The sequence below is a fragment of the Tupaia chinensis genome, unplaced genomic scaffold, assembly GCF_000334495.1.
Source record: "Tupaia chinensis unplaced genomic scaffold, TupChi_1.0 Scaffold000199_1, whole genome shotgun sequence".
NCBI classification, from domain to species: Eukaryota; Metazoa; Chordata; class Mammalia; order Scandentia; family Tupaiidae; genus Tupaia; species Tupaia belangeri.
This window is the reverse complement of record NW_006159674.1, coordinates 3,441,077-3,461,030: the sequence shown is the minus strand read 5'-3', so window position 1 is coordinate 3,461,030 and position 19,954 is coordinate 3,441,077. Positions and strand designations below refer to the sequence as shown.

General features: G+C 37.1%; 1 protein-coding gene across 1 annotated transcript in view; it reads left to right on the top strand.

Moving 5' to 3' along the window:
* ANK3 (ankyrin 3) overlaps positions 1-19,954 on the top strand; it is a 743,189-nt gene that overhangs the window by 273,453 nt on the left and 449,782 nt on the right. The window lies entirely within an intron of this gene.

The following is a 19,954-nucleotide window of genomic DNA, read 5'->3' as shown; positions in this document are numbered from 1 at the left end:
TTGGTAAAGATTATATGGAATATTACATGCAAAAATATTTTGGAAATGTTAAGTATATTCATTATTTCTGAATTAGCTTTCTGTGGTAGGGAGCTTTCAGGCAGAAATCTCTTTGCTTACTTTTTCATGGCCTTTCTTGCCCTTCCCCTTGGAGATAATGGTGCTTTATGATGATGGAAAGCCTGGACCCTTGTTTCAAATCCCAGCTCTACCGCTTACTAACCATTTCTTGGGTATAATAAGATAGATAAGTTGGCCACATCCCAGTTCAGTTATCTACACACTGGAGATTAATAAAACTTACAAATCACTACAATGATTAAACAAGATAATTACCTCACCATTTAGCACTGACACATCCACACTGACCACTAGACAAATGTGGCTATTTTGTGACCTTCATTGACATTAAAAAATTAAGATAATCCTGTGATAAGTTTTTAAATAGTTCTTTGTGAACTTGCATCTGAAATGTCTTCATCTATGTTTTTTCCTTCTTGATTTTCTCTTTTAGGATCAGAACCTGTTAGATAAAAGCTTAAATATATTTGGTTTTCATTTTACTTTAGTAAATAAACATTTTAGACGTTGGTAGAGGGTAGTTACCGTTATTAAGATTGGGTCTCTCAGAATACTTGTAAGTCTGAAAATTTTATTTTAAGATAGTTGAGAATTGGGAAAATCTGAGAATACTTTTGGCTTGGAAATCGGACGATATGGTGTTTAGTGGGAACCAGAATGCTGCTCTTAGGCTGTTGGCTTAATCTCTTGGGATACCAGTGTCCCCTGTTAATGAATGAAAGGTTTAGAATGGGTATTGACTCAGAGGCTTCAAGCCCGACATACTGTGATTATCATTGGTTGGGTAGAGTTTTGCCATTTGAGCCAGGGAACAACGCAGGAGCAAGGCTTATGGGTATGGGTTAGGAATTAAAGAACAACAGGAAATAACAGAAGGCATTACTTTTCACAATCAAGGGAGCAATATGGGGAGTGGGAGGAAATATGAAAATTGAAGAACAGAAGACAAGACCAGTGCCAGGACTTCCATCCGACTTTTATTTTCTGAGCAATGCCAGGATTCCCTAGCCGTGTCCATTATTGCTTCTGGTGTACGGCTGTTTTAGAGACAAGTTTTCAGGGAGTATTCATCATAAACCAAAGTTCTCAGGGAGCCCTGGGTCTTTCTGCCTCGTGGGAGATGGACAGGATGTTTTGGTGTCTGTGCTAAGATGCAAATGATAGCATGGTTTGATGGCTTTTGCTCTCAAGTTTAATATGAAATTCAGATATGTGGTTTGTGATTTTAGCCAATAGGAGCCATGGATTTTTCTCTCAAAATCCAGGCAGCAGAATGTAAGGCATGGCTTTGGCTAGAGGCCTGGATATTATTCATGCTGACAAGATGAAATCACTTTTTTTTTCTCCTAAAACTGCTATTTTTTTAATTGTTAATTTTTTTTTACATTTAATCACTGTACATTTCCACAGCATACAAAATGAATCTTTTGAGCATGAATACACTGCATAGCAGTCAAAAGATATTACCATACACATTGTCAACAGCTAATTGCTTTTTTTCCCCTTGATTCCCTTCCTCCCATCCGCCACTGCCTCCCTCCTCTCACACGGTCTGTAATATCTTCATGCTTTTATACCTTCCAATCTTTCCATTTCTGCCATAGCGTACAGATACTCAGTATATACTAAATGGGGACATACAGTGCCTCTCTTTCATACTCTGGCTCACTTCACTTAGCATTAAATATTCCATATTTGTCTACTTTTTATCAAATGCCAGGGTCTCATTATTTTTTTTTTATGGCTGAGTAGTATTCTATAAATGTGTATGTAAAAGCATGTGCTCATAGTGCCTTGTGCCAGCCTTTAAGTAGGATTTCTAAAATCTTCATGACAATTTAGGATAGGACAAAGGCAGATAGAATGATCTGCATTTTGCAATAGATACTCTTTGCTGTTTTTTGGCATGTCGTATCCTCTGTTATTAAGATTACTTTGTTCAACCTTTAAAGTTTCATAGCTGGAGATGAATAACCAGGGAGATTGGATGGTTACCCAGAGCTTGACAAAATGCAGTATCTGAGGTGGTTAGCTTCTAAAATCCAGTGTGTTGGTTTTGAAGATCCAACAGACTACATTGTTGGTGTAGTCCTTGACAGTCTGGTTTCCAATCTGGATTTATAAAGGGCTGATGTATGAACGAACCCATCATTTATGATACTTGAGCGGTCTTTAAACTTTTGTTCACTGTATTTTGCCCAGAGGAAAATTTACCTGGAAAGGCCAACATTATCAGAATTTTCATAGAGCTTAAGGAATTAGCTGAGTTACATTTTTGGCAAGTATCATCTAGGTATAATTTTCAACTGTATTTTAGGGACAGAACTACCAAAAGTACTGAATTTCCAAGTTGATCGATAAGGGAGCTCTCTGAAATAAGCTTTCCACTTGCTTCTTTTCCACGTATATTACTTCTTATGTTAACTCTGTCTTGTTTGTGATTTTATTTCTGGTTCCTAGCAAAATGTTTGTTATATAGTTGTTGGATGAGTGAATGGGGATGTGCAGATATATTTGACTTACATTTATTGAAATTGAGTCATATTTTGTTTTAGCTTTCACATCCTCTTTTCTTTCACTTCTTCTGATTAGAGTTAAATGTTCCCAGATCTTTGGGCCACACAATGATTACTTTGTAATCTTATCTAGTAGGTGATCTTTATAATTTCCTTCTACTCTTCCCCTTCTAAATAATCTCTCTACAATAAGTTATCTGTCTCAATGGCAAATCATATTTTTAAAATGCCAGATTTTACTTATAAGCCAGTAGGTCTTGAATGCATTTCAAACTAAACAAGACCAAGTTGAACTCATCCTATCCCTCTAAATCTACTCTTTCCTAGAATTCTCTTCCTTAGTAATGATGCAAGTGCTCATGATGGAATCTTAGGAATAACCCTTCTCTGTCTCTATTGATCTAATCAATACTTGGAGATCAGTGCTCGAATATGGCCAAATATCATCAAATATCTCCCAAACAACTGATTTTTCCATATAGGCTTTTGCTGCCAACTTTTCACATTTATTGCTACTCTCTAAATGTTTACTGTACATTATATATATAGAGAAATTAAAATGAAAGACCAAGCTCCATCCTTCAAGTAACTTATAAAGGAAAATGACTTGTCATAAAAATGGTGAAAGCGAGTCAATGCATGGCATGGTAAGTAATTAAAAGTGTTGTGAAATCCTGGAGGTTAAATTTAGCTGTGTATTAGAAGTTTCATAGAAATGCTTGTATTTGTACTTGGCCTTGGGAGATACGATTTGATGAACATCCTTAGCTAAGTCTGCATACATGCCATCAGTCTACAAAGAGAGATAGTTAAGATATGAGTGAGTGTACCTGTTGGGGGAGATTCATTTCCACTATAGCCTTATATTACAGAAGTACATTTTACTTGATGGCCTCAAAAATTTCAGCTGCCATGTAATTCTGTAATTGGATCCTATAATTTCTAAAATCATCAAAACCCGAAGTCAAGCACTCAGTCTGAATGTATACTTTCTTTAAAGAGGAAACATTCAGTTGCTATAATCTTTTCATTACTTGAATTTCAGCCAATTCCTCATTCAACAAATCATGCCTCTAGGTCAACTCATCAAAAACTAGTGAATAAAATAAAACAAATATTGGAAATTATTTCAGTTGTGTATATCTATATATATTTGGTTAATGTAGGTCAAATAGTGGTTTGGTAACAATTGCCTTTACTGAAAAATACCAAAAATGATAATAAAAACTGCAACAATGTTCATATGCCGGGAACAGTAGGTATTTTCTACCTGATTCAGACTGCATAATGACTCTATTGTGTAGGCTTTTTAATTCTTACTTTATAAATGACAAAATTAAATTTCAGGGAGGTTGTAAATCATCTTTTGACTCTAAACTTTGTGCTGTCAACCACTAATATGCTCTATTTGGTTTTTTATTATTTGTGTTAATGTAATATATTTATTAAGTTTTGTTTCTTTTAGCAAGAGTAGTTCCATCAATGATAATGCCCTCCAAAACATCATCTTCTCTTTTGACCTTCCTTATGCTTATCAGAATAACAACCTAGTTTGTCCAGGCAAGTTAAAGGATGAGAAATTTGTATCCCCCTTGTATAGTTTTTTTCTCATTCAGGAATAATTCTATCGTGTCATTAAAAATGATCCATATGTACTTGAAAGATTTACCATTCATTCCATCTCAATCATCTTTAAACATTTGCCATCAGATTTGAAGCACAGAGTTATCCCAGCAATTTCACAGTTTCATCAGTTGCTTTTCATTCCATTCAGCTTTTAGTTTCATGGTTGTATAAAGTCTTCTGTCATACAACCTACTGAAATAGCTACAGATTTCTTTTTAGCATTGCTGAAAAATGTGTGATTCTTGTGAAGAAAATCAGAAAGTCTGAGAAATTACAATCTTCTAAAGTTTTGAATTTGAACTTTAAATAGAACCGTGGAAAGGTCTCCACTGGATCAGACTTAATGACCTACCCTGGCTTGTTTGCAAGAAGTGTCAAATGTTGGCTGCTTCCCAGATGGACTTAAGAAAATCTCCTCTCCTAAATATTATGTCACAGGAAAGAAACTCATCTCTTTGAGGATTAATAATAAATTAATTCTCATCCCTTTCCCCAAGTGAAGGCTGATATTTCATTTCTCATTGAAAGAGCATCATAGTGGGTAATGATAGTTGATTTGTTATATAACTGTCAATTACATATGGTGTTGTTGGAAAAGTCTTGAGGCATTTTTGTATAGGAAAAATAGAAAAAACGTGTCATGACTTTTCTGATAGCACAATATTTGAGACATTTAGAAAGCCACCTGCCTTTGTATTATCCCAGTGATCTCCTTCCCACAGGATAATTACAGATTGCTTAAAAATCTTTCAATCTGTTCATTTTTTTCATTTTTTTTTTTTTTAGGGTTTTTACTATAAGGTTCTTATGCTCTCCAGAGACAGAAGGAAAGTGAGAAATCGCCACCCCCGATGTAGGGGCGGGGATGGCCATGCTGCAAATCCTTCTTTATTCTTCTCCTGGGGTTTTGGGTGTGCCTGGATGATTTTCAAGCCACCAGGTCCAGGACTTGAGCCATGATCAGCCATATTGGAGTCCAGTGCCTTAACTGCTTTGCCACCTGCTGGTCCCAATGTCTTTCTTAATCTTGTTTCTTTGCTGTGAAAAGAATGGGACATTTGAGTAGATTTGCTAAGTAGTTTTCAGAATGATCGTACCCTCTTCTGTTGTGTTTGCTTACCTGTTTTTTGGTCATTTTATATTTTGGGGGAGGTAGAGGAAGGTGGTCTTGCTTCATTATAAACTTTATTTAGGAGAGCTAATATTTTCTTCCTTCCTTCCTTTCATGAAGACCCATAATAGGATCTCGGGCTGCAAAGTTTTCCTTAGACTGTCCCAGCCAGCATCATGAGCACGCATACCCAGCACATACAGGCCAACCGGGGAACAGAACCCTACTTTTCCAAGTGGCTTTCAAGGAACTTTCTACATTGATACTTTTTTTTTTTTTCCAGAGAGATTGTTGCTATAGGGCACATGCACTTGCCAGACAGACAGACAGACAGAAAGCAAGAAATGTCCCCCTCCCCCATACCGGGGCAATAGCCACACCACTGCAACCTCTTCTCCTCCATTCTCCTCTTGGGATCTTGGGTACACACACGTGTATATATACCCGCATGAGTTCTCAAGTCACCAGGTCTGGGGACTTGAACAATGGTAGACTAGGTAGGAATCCAGTGACATAACTGCTACACCATCTGCTGGTCCCCATTGATACATTTTTAAATGATTTCTTTTTAGGTCAAAGTGACCAACTGGAGCTAACATTTCATGTCTGACTGCTTGTGATGGTTGAAATCACCTTGTAACACTAATACATTTTGCTATTCTTCATGCTATGTGGGGTGTGTGCATGTGTACTTGTTCTTTTTCATTCACCTGTACTTTGTGTCCCCAGATATTATTTTCTCTAGGAATTAGAACATAATTCAAAACTGAATAGTACAGGGGAAAAAATGGTGATTCCTTCATTTATTCTCCTCGTTACACTTGGCTGCTAAGTCTGTACAATTCAGGTATATGTCCTTGCAGGATCTGATTCCACCTCCAGTTGAGCATTATGACTTTCCTATTTTCAACAGAAACTGACTGTTCCCTTAAGCTTCTCATTTTTTTTCTTTGCCATATTTACTCCCTGTACATTCAATTCCATAATTATAAAGTCTCCAGGAGAAAAGGTGTGTTCTTATTTTAAAAAATGTCAGCATCAAAGGCCCTCTGCCCCCTACCTCCACCACCTTATTCTTGAAATTAAAACAAGTATATATTATACGTAGTATTTTTTTGTGGCTTATAGAATTGTGAAATTGCCTATGCTTTTTAAAGGGGGTTCACTTGAAGAATAGAAGTGACCTTTTTATGGGAATGATTTGATTTGTGCTCAGGATTAGTTCACCTTTGTCACCTTTGGCTTAAAGCTGTTCATAGATACTTTTTCTACTCATAGAAAATATTATCTCCATTTGTAGTAGTGTTATTTATTTTTTAAAATATATTTAATTCCATTTGTTATTATTTTTAAAATTTGACCAGAGAGAGAAAGAGAAAGTGAGAAAGCAAGCCACCAGATCTGGGACTCAAATCACAGTCGGTCATGTGAGAATCCAGCGTCCTCAAACCACCACCTGCTGGCCCCCATAATAGTGTTATTTCTAATGAGTGTCAGAAAAGGCATGATTACTATTTTTCATTTTGCATCTGTAATCTAATTCCATTTTTAAGTGAAGGCCTTATTTAACATATGAAAAGACTGAGTCTCCAGAAGGTTCATTGACTGGTCCAGGTTGATAAAGCCTATAAAATAATAGCCAGCATTTTTTTGTAAATGCAATTCATATCCAGAGCTTTGACTGTAAATTTAGTATTCTTACTACTATAGCAGAGCTGTATTTTGGAAGTTGCCCCCTTAAACTCGATCACACATATGGTGAGTGTCTACAGTTTAATTTTTGGCATTGCGTAATGTAGTCTAAAATAGCAGAGTGAGTACCCTTACCATTTTTATATGAAGCTCTTTCATAGCTGGGACAAAATCATTTCCAGCTAACATAGTTTGCTAGCTTTTTATTATATCTTGATATTAAATAAACCAAGTGAACAGGTTAAAATCTTTAAAAGGGGCTAACAATTGGTGTGGTAGTTAAGGTGCTGGACTCTCACATGGTCAACTATGGTCTGAGTCCCAGATCTGGCAGCTTGCTTTCTCACGTTCCCTGTCTCTCTGGTGATTGCACATGCCCTATAGCAAATTAAAAAAATAATAATCATAAAATAAAATAAATCTTTAAGAAATCATTAAGACAGAGATGTCATCATCAACAATGTCTAGAAAAGTTATATTGCTGTTCATCCCCTAGATACACAATTTATGTATCACCAAATTACATATGTACCATCCCATGTGCACTGATGGGTCTTAAGTTTACTCTCTTTGTTGTTTCGCCTCTGATGCTCTCTCTTGCTTCATTATAAACTTTATTTCGGAGAGCTAATATTTTCTTCCTTCCTTCCTTTCATGAAGACCCATAATAGGATCTCGGGCTGCAAAGTTTTCCCTAGACTGTCCCAACCAGCATCATGAGCACGCATACCCAGCACATACAGGCCAACCGGGGAACAGAACCCTACTTTTCCAAGTGGCTTCTAGCATTGTGTTATAGACCCTTGTGCTGTCACCATGTACCACTACCCTAGGCCCTGGGGAGCAGGTTTAGAAATACATTATTCTCCTTTACTAAATTCCTTTAAAAAGATTTTATATATTATTTTGTCCTGAGATCCCTGTTACATGAGTAATAGCAAACATCTAGGTATCTCTTCATTTCTCTTAGCATCTGGGCTCAGAGCTGATGAAAATGTATTATTAATATGACAACAGCAAACCACGAAGATGGGGCTTTCTGGGAAGTCCTGTTGTTTTGATTTCATTACGATTTGTCTTTTAGTTTTCTTCTCTGCTCGTTTGTCAGAGATGATATGTTTGGGATTATAAACCCTTAATTTTAAAGCTACTGTTATTAGGTTGAGCTGGCTTGTGTATTCACATGAGGTGTGTCTTCAGGGCTTTTTGGCAGCTCGAGAACCAGGTTTATCCAAAAGCAATTCTGTGCTATAAGCATAAGACCAAAGCCAGTAAGCCAGTGTGCCGGCACAGACACATTGGCGGGAGGGGTCTCAAGGCTTGACATGGCCTCTCTGATCAGCCCACATTCCTGTGAGGAGCTGGGAGTAATGGGCGAGCACTGACCTTTTCTCTTTGTTGGAAAGGCAAACAGATCCCTCTAAACTGTACAACTGGGTTTTGTTTGCAAATCTGATAAACTATTTCAAAGTGAAACTATTTGACTTCCCTTCTAAAACAGTGTTTTCTTCAGATGCTTTTGTTTGGGGTAGGAAAAATGTCTCTAATACAGAAGTAAACATACTCCGAAATGGGTACCATCTGAGTTCTGTTGTCAGTTCTGAAATAGAACTACCGCAGTTCCATAGTGCTAACCGACAGGGCCCAGAATTAATGGACACAGATAACTCAAGCAAACAGGAGATACAACTCTTATCTAAAATTGGTAACCATAGTTACCATGTGATTATTATTTTCAATTTGGATTTATAGCAAATTGGGAATGGATAAGTCTTGTCCTGTCATAGTTCATCCGACGAGCGTTTTTCCAATAAGGATTATGGGCAGTAGATGGCTATCAGGGTGGTTCGTTTGCTTTTATAAAAACACAGTTGAGATTCATATCATCAAGGCTTCATTTTCATTTAGCATTACTATATAGTGGCCTGTGTTCTTCAGTACTTTTAAATACTTCAAGTAAATTTAATACTCTCAATGCTGTCAACAATTTTTGTGAATTCTTATTTGAATTTCTGTTTGGATTTAAATAGTAGCTCCTGAATGACACATATTTTAATAGACAAGACTGAAAATTTAGGAACACTTGAAAAATACCATTATGATTATATATATGATGAACAATTTCACTTTTAGGTATTTTAGATATATAAAACCTTATAAAAATGGAGAAAAACAGGGAGAAAATAAAATTTATATCCCCACTACTTAGAGCTAACTGCTAATCACCAAGTAGTATATATTCTTCTATAGTTTTTCCCTGAATACACACACACACACACACACACACACACACACACAGAGAGAGAGAGAGAGAGAGAGAGAGAGATGTGTTTTGCTCAAAGTGACCATAGGCTATTTTAAAACAATATAACTGCATCCACAATAATCAGATTTAAAATTTTTATTAGAAAACCTTCAAAATCCTACTGAGCCTCTTAGTCATCTTTATTAACCAAATGAAAAACTAAGGTTTAAGTCTTTGGCAAGCCCATAGTTGCTAGACTGAAGTATGAAGCACGTATCATGAAATCTAGTTTTACTAAGTAGTTGTATGTCCCTGAGGTTGATCATATAAAGTTGGGAAATGTGTTTTACGCTTGATTATACCCACATTTCCTGTCTCTGACCCTCCTGCTTTCAGAGAAGCCAAGGTATCTTTTGCCCGCTTTCTCCTCTTTGCAACCTTCCCATCAGCGACCTCAGCAATGGAAAGAAATGTTGGCCCTGCCCTCTGGCAGTGGGATGCCTTAGACCTCCGCCTCTGCTTCTGTTGGGGTCAGGGAGCACAGTCTCCGTAAAGAACTTCATGCATGACCATCCTCTGAGTGTGTATTCGTCTCCCTTTCCTGCATGCCCCCGACTTCAAAAACTGTGGAAGGACAGTAAATTTGTATGTGTCCCATTAGCAAGTTTGACATTCCTTGGACATTTTCGATTTTTTTTTTAATTTTAAAAACATGTTATTCCTGGGCCAGTAGGTGGCATGGTGGTTAAGGTGCCAGACTCTCACTATGACTATGGTTTGACTCCTGAATATGGTAATTTGAAAATCATGCCAAGCACATGTGAGTATGTGCCCAAAATTCTGAGGGGAGAATGGAGGAGAAGGGATTGCCATGCCCCTTGCGGGTGATTTCTCACTTTCCCTGTCTTTCTGTTGCGAGTGCACGTGTCCTATGGCAAAACCTGAAAACAAACACTTTGCCCTTCTACTCTACTGGAGGTTAGTGTTTGTTTTCATAGAAGGATATGTCAAGCCCAGAGCTCTCATCTTCCCCAGATTAAACAGGCACTCCAGGAAAATGCCCACATGTACCCATGGATTATTTTAATTGCCAGACAGCATGTGTACTCCCCAGAGAAGAGGGGCAGATGAAAGACAGGGAGAAAGAACCCCCAAATGGGGCACGATCACAGTAGTCACTTCTTCATTTCTCCATCCTGTAGAGATTTGGGGTATACACACACATGTGCTTAGTGTGTCCTTCATGCTGCTGGAGCCTGCACCCAAACCGTTCAGCCATGTGGGATTTAGCTCCCTTACCACTGGTCCACAGGGCCGGGCCTAACCTTGAGTTTTTATACTCCAGTCTTCCTCACCCCCAGCACATGTACTTGAGGTTGAGAAGTCACCAAAGTCATTCATGCAGTGAAATATTTCACCTTATTGATCCTAAATGAACATGATGGTAAAGTCATGCCCCCCCTTTAGGGTATTATGTTCATATTCTTATTTATTTATGCTTATTATTTTTTAAACATTCAATTGCTGTACATCATTTGGCTTGTAATGAAATTTTACCCAACATGAAATACACCTCAGAGCAGTGCAACTGAGAATACTCTACATGTTATCATCAATAGGCAATAAACCATTTCTGTGTCCCACAAATATCATGCCCCTCTATTCTCTATTTTATCTCCTGCTTTCCTTCTCTATACTCTTCCCTTCTCCCCAACCCGCCGTTCCACACGGGTCTTGTTTTTTCTGTTGTTGTTTGTTTGTTTGTTTGTTTGTTTAATGGCTGAGTAGAGTATTTGTGCCACTTTTTCAATCTATTCATCTGTTTGTAGACGTTTAGGTTGGTTCCATGTCTTAGAGATCTTGAATAATGCCACAATAAATACTGATGTGCAAGTGCTTTTCCAACTGAGCATTCTCCTGTCCTTTGGTTGGGATTGCTGGATCTAATGGTAGTTCTGTTTGTAGGTCTTTGAGGAACCTCTATTTCGTTTTCCACAGTTGCTGCACTAATTTGCATTCCCACTAACAAACAGTGTAGGAGAGTTCCCCTTTCACCACAACTCCGCCAACACTTACAATTTTTTGTATTTTAATCTTCGCCATTCTGACAGAAGTTAGGTGGAGTCTCATTGTGGTTTTAATCTGCATCTCCCTTATGATGAGGAATGTTGGACATTTCCTTACATGCTTTTTGAGTCATACCCTTTCTTAGGGGGACTTTCATGCTCCCCTTTTATCTTTGGGATAAGGTCACAATTGAGACAAGAGCATTGTTGTCTCTATTATTCCTTCTGGATCATGTTAGTAAATGCCAAACACTGAACTTATATTTTCATGTTTGAATATAGAATTAATATGTAGATAAAGAATTCTTTGGTGTTTGGAAACATCAGAAGCATTAGGAAGAATAAAAGAATTGCAATGTGGGTGTTTTTTTTTTTTTTAATGGGCCAGCTGGTGGTACAGTGATAACACGATGCTCTGTGATTCTGGGCCCAAATGGGATGGTCCATGGTTCGTGTCCCAAGGTCTCTCTCTGTGCATGGAGTGTGTGCCCATGATCCAGGGTGACTGAGGATAAGGGTTGATTGTCTCATGAGTACTCTCTTAGGTGTGCCTGTTTCCCTCTACTTCCCATAGTAGAAATGATGTAAGTAAACTTAACAAATATAAAACAAATAAATATAAGCTGTTAATACAGATATTTGTGAAATTTTAGAAAACAAATATAAAGAAACAAATCTGGTTATCTCATCACTTAGACAAAAATTGCTATTAATATATTTTTAGGCGTTTCCTTCCAGAACATTTGCATTCAAATACGTGAGTATCAATATCTGTGGGTGTGTAGAGACATGTAGGTATTGTAAAAGTGGAATCATGTTTTCTATTCAGCTTTGTATCCTGGTTTTTGTTTGATATTACCTATGCACATTTTTTGATGTCATTAAATATTCTTCAGTTGTACTAAAAGTATTCTCAATTGTGCTTTCTATTACTTTGATGCATTCAATAATTCCTGTCTTAAAGCTGTGCACATGTTTGGTTCTGAAAGGGGGGATTGTGGGTGGTGGTGGTTCCTGTTATCAGAATTTACATATCACTTTCCTGAAACTTTGTGATCTCAGTGTAGAAGAGTAGTAGTGAATGCCACACTTTCACAAATGTACGTACACTGGAAATCTCAGTTTCTCCTGCTTTATAATGACAAATTATTTATTCACTGAATATTTCGTGTGCTCCTGCCATGTGCCAAGGACTGTGTGGGCTGTACAGGGAAGGAGTACACGGTCTGAGCCTTAACACATTTGCAGCTGCATGGTGCAAGCTTTGCTGAAGCAATAGAGCTGCTGGCTTTTCTAATCACAGAAACTTTTACCCCAGCACATGGAGATTCTTCTGAATTCTCCTAATGGCTCAATTATTTAGTACTACAATGTTTCATGATTTTTAGGTCTGGGTTGGAGGTTGAGTTTTTACTGGAAAAATCGATGGCACGGTAGAAATTACCAATGGGCACTTTTTTCATGCCTCAAGTACTCTCAAATAGCATATGCACTATTAGTGCCGAAGTGCTGTCCTGAGATTTTAGCACTGCCAGGTAATTGCAAAGAGGATTGTAATGGTATTTAACCATGTATATATGTCTACTTAAAAGTAGTTCAATTAATCTCTGTCTGGAACCTCTGAAGACCTTCCTTCCTAAGTCTGTTATTTGACATCTCTCTTAAGCATGACTTGAAATGCTAAATTAGAAGCCACTTGATCTGATAAAATCTTGTCTCCGACTCTGAAAGTTTTCCTATTAAAGTTTCTCTGAAATGAATTCTGAGTGTACAAGGGATTTCACTGATAATGACCCCTTATCAAATAATAATATTTGTATTAATCTGCTTTTGGCCAGTTTTTGAAACTCTTCTCTTGAGGGACTATATTTACAGTACAGGCAAACTCCAGTATCCAATGGTAGCACCGTTAAGTAAACAACATTGACATGTATTCAAAGTTATATTCCATCTCTGTTGACTTATTCATTTGGTGTCCTTGTATATTTTTTGGTGTAAACTTGTTCTTAAGCCAAGGACAAAAACAAAACAAAATGTATTTTTGATGTACATGATATGGGAAAAATGATAGTTTCTTATACTATTGATAGAGTTTTAGAATTTTCTAGCATTCTTAGAAGGCAATTTAGTGATCTATTTCTGTAGATACAATGTATATCATCTTTGATCAAACAATTTAATGACTAGGAATTTATCCAGTGGATATCCTCATAAAAAGAAGCCTTCAAGATATTGTATGAGAATGGTTGGGACTAGCAGTTAGCATAATGGCTATGTCGCTGGACTCCCATGTAGTCGATTGCAGTTCGAGTCCCGGACCCGGTGGCTTAAACTCAAGCCGGGCGCGTGTGCATGTCTGCCCAAGATCCCAAGAGGAGAATGGAGGAGAAGGGATTGCGGAGTGGCCATCCCCCCTGGGGGGTGATTTCTCGCTTTCTGTCTCTCTGTCTCTTTCTGTCTGGCTGGCGAGCGCATGCGCCCTATAGCAAAAACCTCTTCCCCACCTCCCCCCCCAAAAAAGAATGGTTAGTGCAGTTTTGTCCTCCTGTAAAGTATTCAATAAATGACCAGTATTTCCATGCAGTTTAATACCAGGCAGCCATTAAAAAACATAAATATATCTTATATCTGTGTAGAAATACCTCCAGCATTTACTAGTAAGTAGGGGGTGGGGCTGAGACTTAAACCCAGAATGCAAAGCAGTTTAATACAGAATGATTCTTTTTAATTTTTTATTTTAACTTTTTTAGTTTTTTGCCATAGAGTGCATGCACTAACCAGAGAGAGTGAGAGAGAAAGAGAGAGAGAGAGAGAGAGAGAGAGAGAGAAATCATCCCCAAGAGGAGATGGCCATATTGCAATCCCTTTTCTTCTATTCTCTTCTCTGGATTTTGGGCATGCGCACACATACACATGGTGTGGTTATCAAGCCCCGGGCCTGGGACTGGAATAGTAGTCAGCCATGTGGGAATTCAGAACCTTAACCTCCACACCACCTGCTGGCTCTGATAACTCCTTTTGAAAAGTAATAAACATAAAGTTTATACATACATATACTCACAATATATATGCATATACACAGGCTTTTTTTGTTTTAAATAATTGTGTAACTATACATAGTGAATGTTATGTTTTCTTTGAAGATAGAGACTTAGTGGTTTGTATTTTGCTTTTTATATTTTTCTGTATTGTTTGAATTTCCAAACCAAGTTGCATTTTTACTTTTTCATTGAGGTCATCTGTGTGGTGTGGTTTAGGAACTTTTTTTAGTAAATATTAAGTGATATAACCCAAGTAAAAAGCCTAGCACGTGCTCAGTGTTGATATTATTTCAATATGATTTTTAAAAATGTAAATGTTCAGAAAAAATGACTAGAGGAGACAGAAGTTATATATCATGGAAATTCAGAGTGGAAATCAGGAATGATGAGAACAAAGTTTGTTTCAGGGATGCAGGGGAAGGTGACAGTTTTTAACTATCAACTACATTTTCTTTCGGTTTGCATATTGTTCTCTGTGTGGACTTAGGTACTTGCTTTTCTACCTCCTTTTTTGGCTGCTTCATTGGTTTACTTCTCCACTCTGGGATTACAGTCTCTGGCACTCCCAGCCATCAGTCTGGTGGCTCTTTGTTGTTCTTATCTCAGGTCAGGGTTGTCATGAGGAGAGGTAATTTGAGTGTCCTCACCAAGGTCAACAACAGCGTTTATCATGTATTTGTCATTGGCTAATCATATGGTTGACATCATCCAATAGCCTAACTTCTGAACTTCCTAAAATATGTCTTTCTTCTCAAGTCAAGCAAGTCTGATATTCTCTAGCCTCATATTAGGAATTCATAAAAAAAAAATAAATAAATTAGTTTTTTCCTTAAAAAAAGTTATGGAATTGCTAAACCATGACATCTCATTAATATTATTGGAAAATGTAAAGTATTGCATGGTGGCAGAAAGTATTGATTGGCAAGAAATCATCCTGGTTTACTTCTAACCTCATTTACCACACACAGCTCCTTTCCTGTGCACTTGTGTAATTGAACAGCTGAGACCTACACAGTTACCCAGTCTAAATCCTATCTAATTAAATAAAAACATAGAGCTATAAAATGCACATTTCCCCTGTGATATTCGAAGTTTCTCAGTGCTCAGGTGCTTAATCTCCTACCGTCTCTGTGCTTTTTCTTATATAACTGGAAGGTCCTACAGAATTTATCTTTGACCGTTCAGTTGGCTGACAAAGCTTGATATCCCTGGGATCACAGTTCCATATCTGGGACACAGTTGATCAGAACTGGATTACAGTTGAGAGAATGGGTTAAGTTGACACCAATTTATTTTCCAATCTCATAAATTAAAGGTATGACTCGTTTTTCACGTGTTGATAGCCAGCTTTTAAATTTTAATAAAAGTACACAATTGGAAAAGAAATACTACATTCAGTGTGAGATAAAAGTGATATATAGGATGTCGATTACAAAGAAATATTAAAAGGAATACTAGTGAAGACAAGGCGTTCTTAGCCTTTCATTTTAGCCTCTGTTATTTAAGCAACGTCTGGAATAAAATAAAAGTAGCCAGTGTATATACGGAGTTATGTAAGGTATTATGTTGAGTTCTATCTAATTCTCACCTTGATATTGGCATTAGTGTTAACAGCATCTTAAAAATAAATCCATCGGGAACCAGCAGTTAGCGTAATGGCTATGTCGCTGGACTCCCACGTAGTCGACCGCGGTTCGTGTCCCAGACCTGGTGGCTTAAAACTCACGCCTGTTTGCGTGTGCGTGCGTGCCCAGGATCCCGAGAGGAGAATGGAGGAGAAGGGATTGCGGCGTGACCATCCCCCCTGGGGGGGGATTTCTCGCTTTCTGTCTCTATGTCTCTCTCTGTCTGGTGAGCGCACGCGCCCTATAGCAAAAACCTCTCCAAAAAATAAATAAATAAATAAATAAAAATAAATCCACCAGAGTTCACCAAGGTCGAGATTCGAAAATGGTAGACTATCATTGTGGTTGAAATGATTCCCATGGTAAATAAGAGGTTATATAGGGAATCGTTGGAGCTGAAATAAGAAGAGTTCAATCTGTATAATGTGGTTTTCCTATTTTAGTTGCAAATGTAGATTTATAAAATATCAGACACTCATGAGTGTAACCAAATTGTTGCTGTTTTTTCTTTCAGAAATACGACATACAAAAACTAATCCACAAATGAGAATTTCCCCACGTTTATGGACAATATGTTTTAAACATGTAGAATATCGAATCTAATATCTTTGTAAAATTTTATATACTTTTTAAGTGTATATAAATGTAATTGTTTCAGGTTATCATTGTCTTAGTTACTGATCCCAACATTGTGTCTGTGAGATCAATGAGTTTACCATTCATTGATTTTTTTTTAAGTTTATTAGCTTTCCTCAACCTAAGTATCCATGAATGATCTATAAAAAAATTTCAAGAAATTAATTTGGTTTATTTGTTTGTTTAAACTAGCTTTCTTTTCCTTTTATTCCCTATTCTCTAACATAAAAAATCATTCTGAGTAGATATCTTACATGTAGTGGAAAATATTTTTGTTTAAAAAAATAAAATAATTGAACTATTTTTCTCATAAGTTCTTATAAAAATTTGTATACATGTGGCTTTTTTTTTATTTATTTTTGGAGAGGTTTTTGCTATAGGGCTTCTGCGCTCACCAGAAAGATGGAGAGAGACAGAGAGACAGAAAGCGAGAAATCATCCCCCGGGGGATGGCCACACCACAGTCCCTTTGGGATCATGGGCAAGCACACATACGTGCCCAGTATGAGTTTAAGCCACCAGGACCGGGACTGAACCATGGTGGATTACATGGAAGTCCAGCGACATAGCCAGTACACCAACTGCTGGTCTCAACATGTGTTTTAAATGTTGTAAATATTAAAATGAGAAATCTCATGAGAGATAAATAATGCCAGGCTGTGACTAAATACACATTTATTATTTTTATGTTTAAATGTCATAAACACAAACTTATTTGACAATTATTTTCAAAATCTTCCAAAATCTGTAGTCTTCTCCACAAAACTGGTGATTCTTCCCACATCCTGCCAAAGATGAATTCAGGATCGGGAGGCTAGATGATGGTGGAATAATTTCATTATTGAAAAAAACAGAACTTCTATGGTAGCAGTCTAGGGAGTAGGAGAGCTAATATGCATTAATAAATTGCTAAGCTGAAATGTAAGTAATGGCTTCCTAGAAATAGGAGTTTGCTCTTTTCTCCTACGGAAGTGTGTTCTTTTTATGTTTAGTAAGGGTAATAAGCTGATAATGTATTAAATTGCCAAGTAATTGTGTTTTGAGTCAGTCAATAAATTTGTTATCTTGGATAAATTGCATGTATTCCCTAAGCTTCACCCACTGTATCTTTTTCTTTCTAATAGCTTTGTCATAATATAATTTATGTAACATACATTTCACTACAGTGTATAATTCGGTGGTTTTCAGTATGTTCATAGAGTTGTGTAACTCGCCACTGTCTAACTGGAGAGCTTTTTTTTACCCCATAGAAACCCTATTTCTATTAGCAGGCGCTCATCTTTACCCTTTCAGTCCCTCTCCTCCCTACCCATGGGTGATCAATGGTCTACTTTTGGACACTACCTGTTCACTTATTCTGAATGTTCTGTGTATGTGGAATCATAATTCAATTTAGATTTTTGTGACTGTCTTCTTTCATTTGTTTTCAAAGGTCATTCATGTTGTATCATGTTTTAGTACTCCATTCTTTCAATGGCTGAATAATGTTCCATTTCAGGGATGTACAGTTTGTCTATTCATTTATCAGTTGATGGAGGTTGTTTGTACTTTATGGGCTATTATGAATAATCCTGCTGTGAATTTTTATGCACAAGTTTTATGTAAACAAATGTCTTCAGTTCCTGGAGTGGAATGGTTATATGGTTAACTCTCTAACCTTTCGATGGGACTACCAGGCTGTTTTCCAAAGCAGCTATACCATTTTGTATTTCTACCAGTAGTGTTTGCGGATTCTCATGTCTTTAACAGACATAATAAACCTGTTTGAACATTGAGGATTAAGCAAGATAAACATATGTAGTTATTAAGTGGTATTAGCATAGTAAGGACTAAATGAATGTTTCCTCTTTTCCTTGTCATTAGAAAGCCCTGTCTTATCTTGAGATAAAATCCTAGGTCATGGGAGTCTGACTAGTAAAAAATATAATTAATCTACTGCTTCCTTCAAAGGTAGTACTTCAGATGCTGGAAGACAGTTATGTCCTCTTTGTCAAAAAACCTACTATAGCTAGTTTAAAATTACCCTTGTTGGTATTCCTTTAGTATAAAGAGTATCATGTGCTATTTCTTTTATCATTATAGCAGTTCAGGAGGACCAAAGAGTGAATGACATTTCCCATGTGTAATGTAGAGGCAGGAGCTGTCCACCACAATCTACCATCATTTCCGCCACCCTTGAGAACCTTTATTGTGACCTCCACGAGATAAGATGTCAGATGAGGTGATCTCTGGAATAGCTTCAGCTCTACTTAATATTTAGATTCTGATATAGCCCCCCCCAAAAAAAGCTTAAGTTCAGAATTAATCCAGATTCTTCTAATGAAATACTCTAAACCTTTATTCTAAATCCTTTTTTTTTTTACATTGAAACTGTGTTCCCACGAGCTTTTACATTACCGTAGAACACTTTGTCCATTTTTACTATTGAATTATGGAATTCTGAAATCATTTGAGAAGAGAGATCCCTGTCTTCTACAAAAGTGAAGAGTTCTGGACTCTTTGGGCTCTGTGGCACACATGACCTTGCCTTCCAATCCCCTCTGATCACATTCCCTTACTTATTTGAGTTTGGCTTAATTATTTTCCAAAACACTTCAAGAACAATGTCTTTCCTTTTCTCTGAACTTAATGGTTGCCTGCCCTGTGAACACAGTATATGATGATGGATCAGGAATGTATGTACTTTCGTTGAGCATTAATGAGTAGATGTGGGTTTATGTGTTGTTGCAAGCAATTTGGAAGTCATAAATATTGCTCTGTAATTTTATGTAAGTGCATAGGGATTTTCACAGTTCACATAGGGTCCCAAAATCCTGAGTTTCCCTCCCTTATAGACCTCGGGGAAATATTCTTTCAAATGCTTCCTGGGATTTTGTAACCCACTAGTAAAACTCCCACACAGGTCTCAGTAGTAAATGAAGAACTTCATTCTGAGAATCTGTTGTACCATAAAAACATGGGAAGAAAATAGATGGCTGGAACATTAACTTTGGAAAGCCTAACAGATGTTAGGTGTGGCTCATTGATTTCTAGATAGAGAATGCACTGCAGTAAATGAAGGAAATGTGCTCATAGGTATGTTTTTTATGTTTCAGGGTAGAGATTTTACATTTTTAATATCATGGGAATAAAATAAGTTCTCCACATTATGACCAAATTAGAAGTGATATTAGTGTGGTGATCGTTGTTGAATATTTGACATGAGGCAATTCGACAATATGACACTGGGGATTACAAGTAAAGCTAATAAACATAATATACTAAAATTCAAAGACAAAAACTGAAGCAAAAATATTTCATCTTCATATGCTAAAA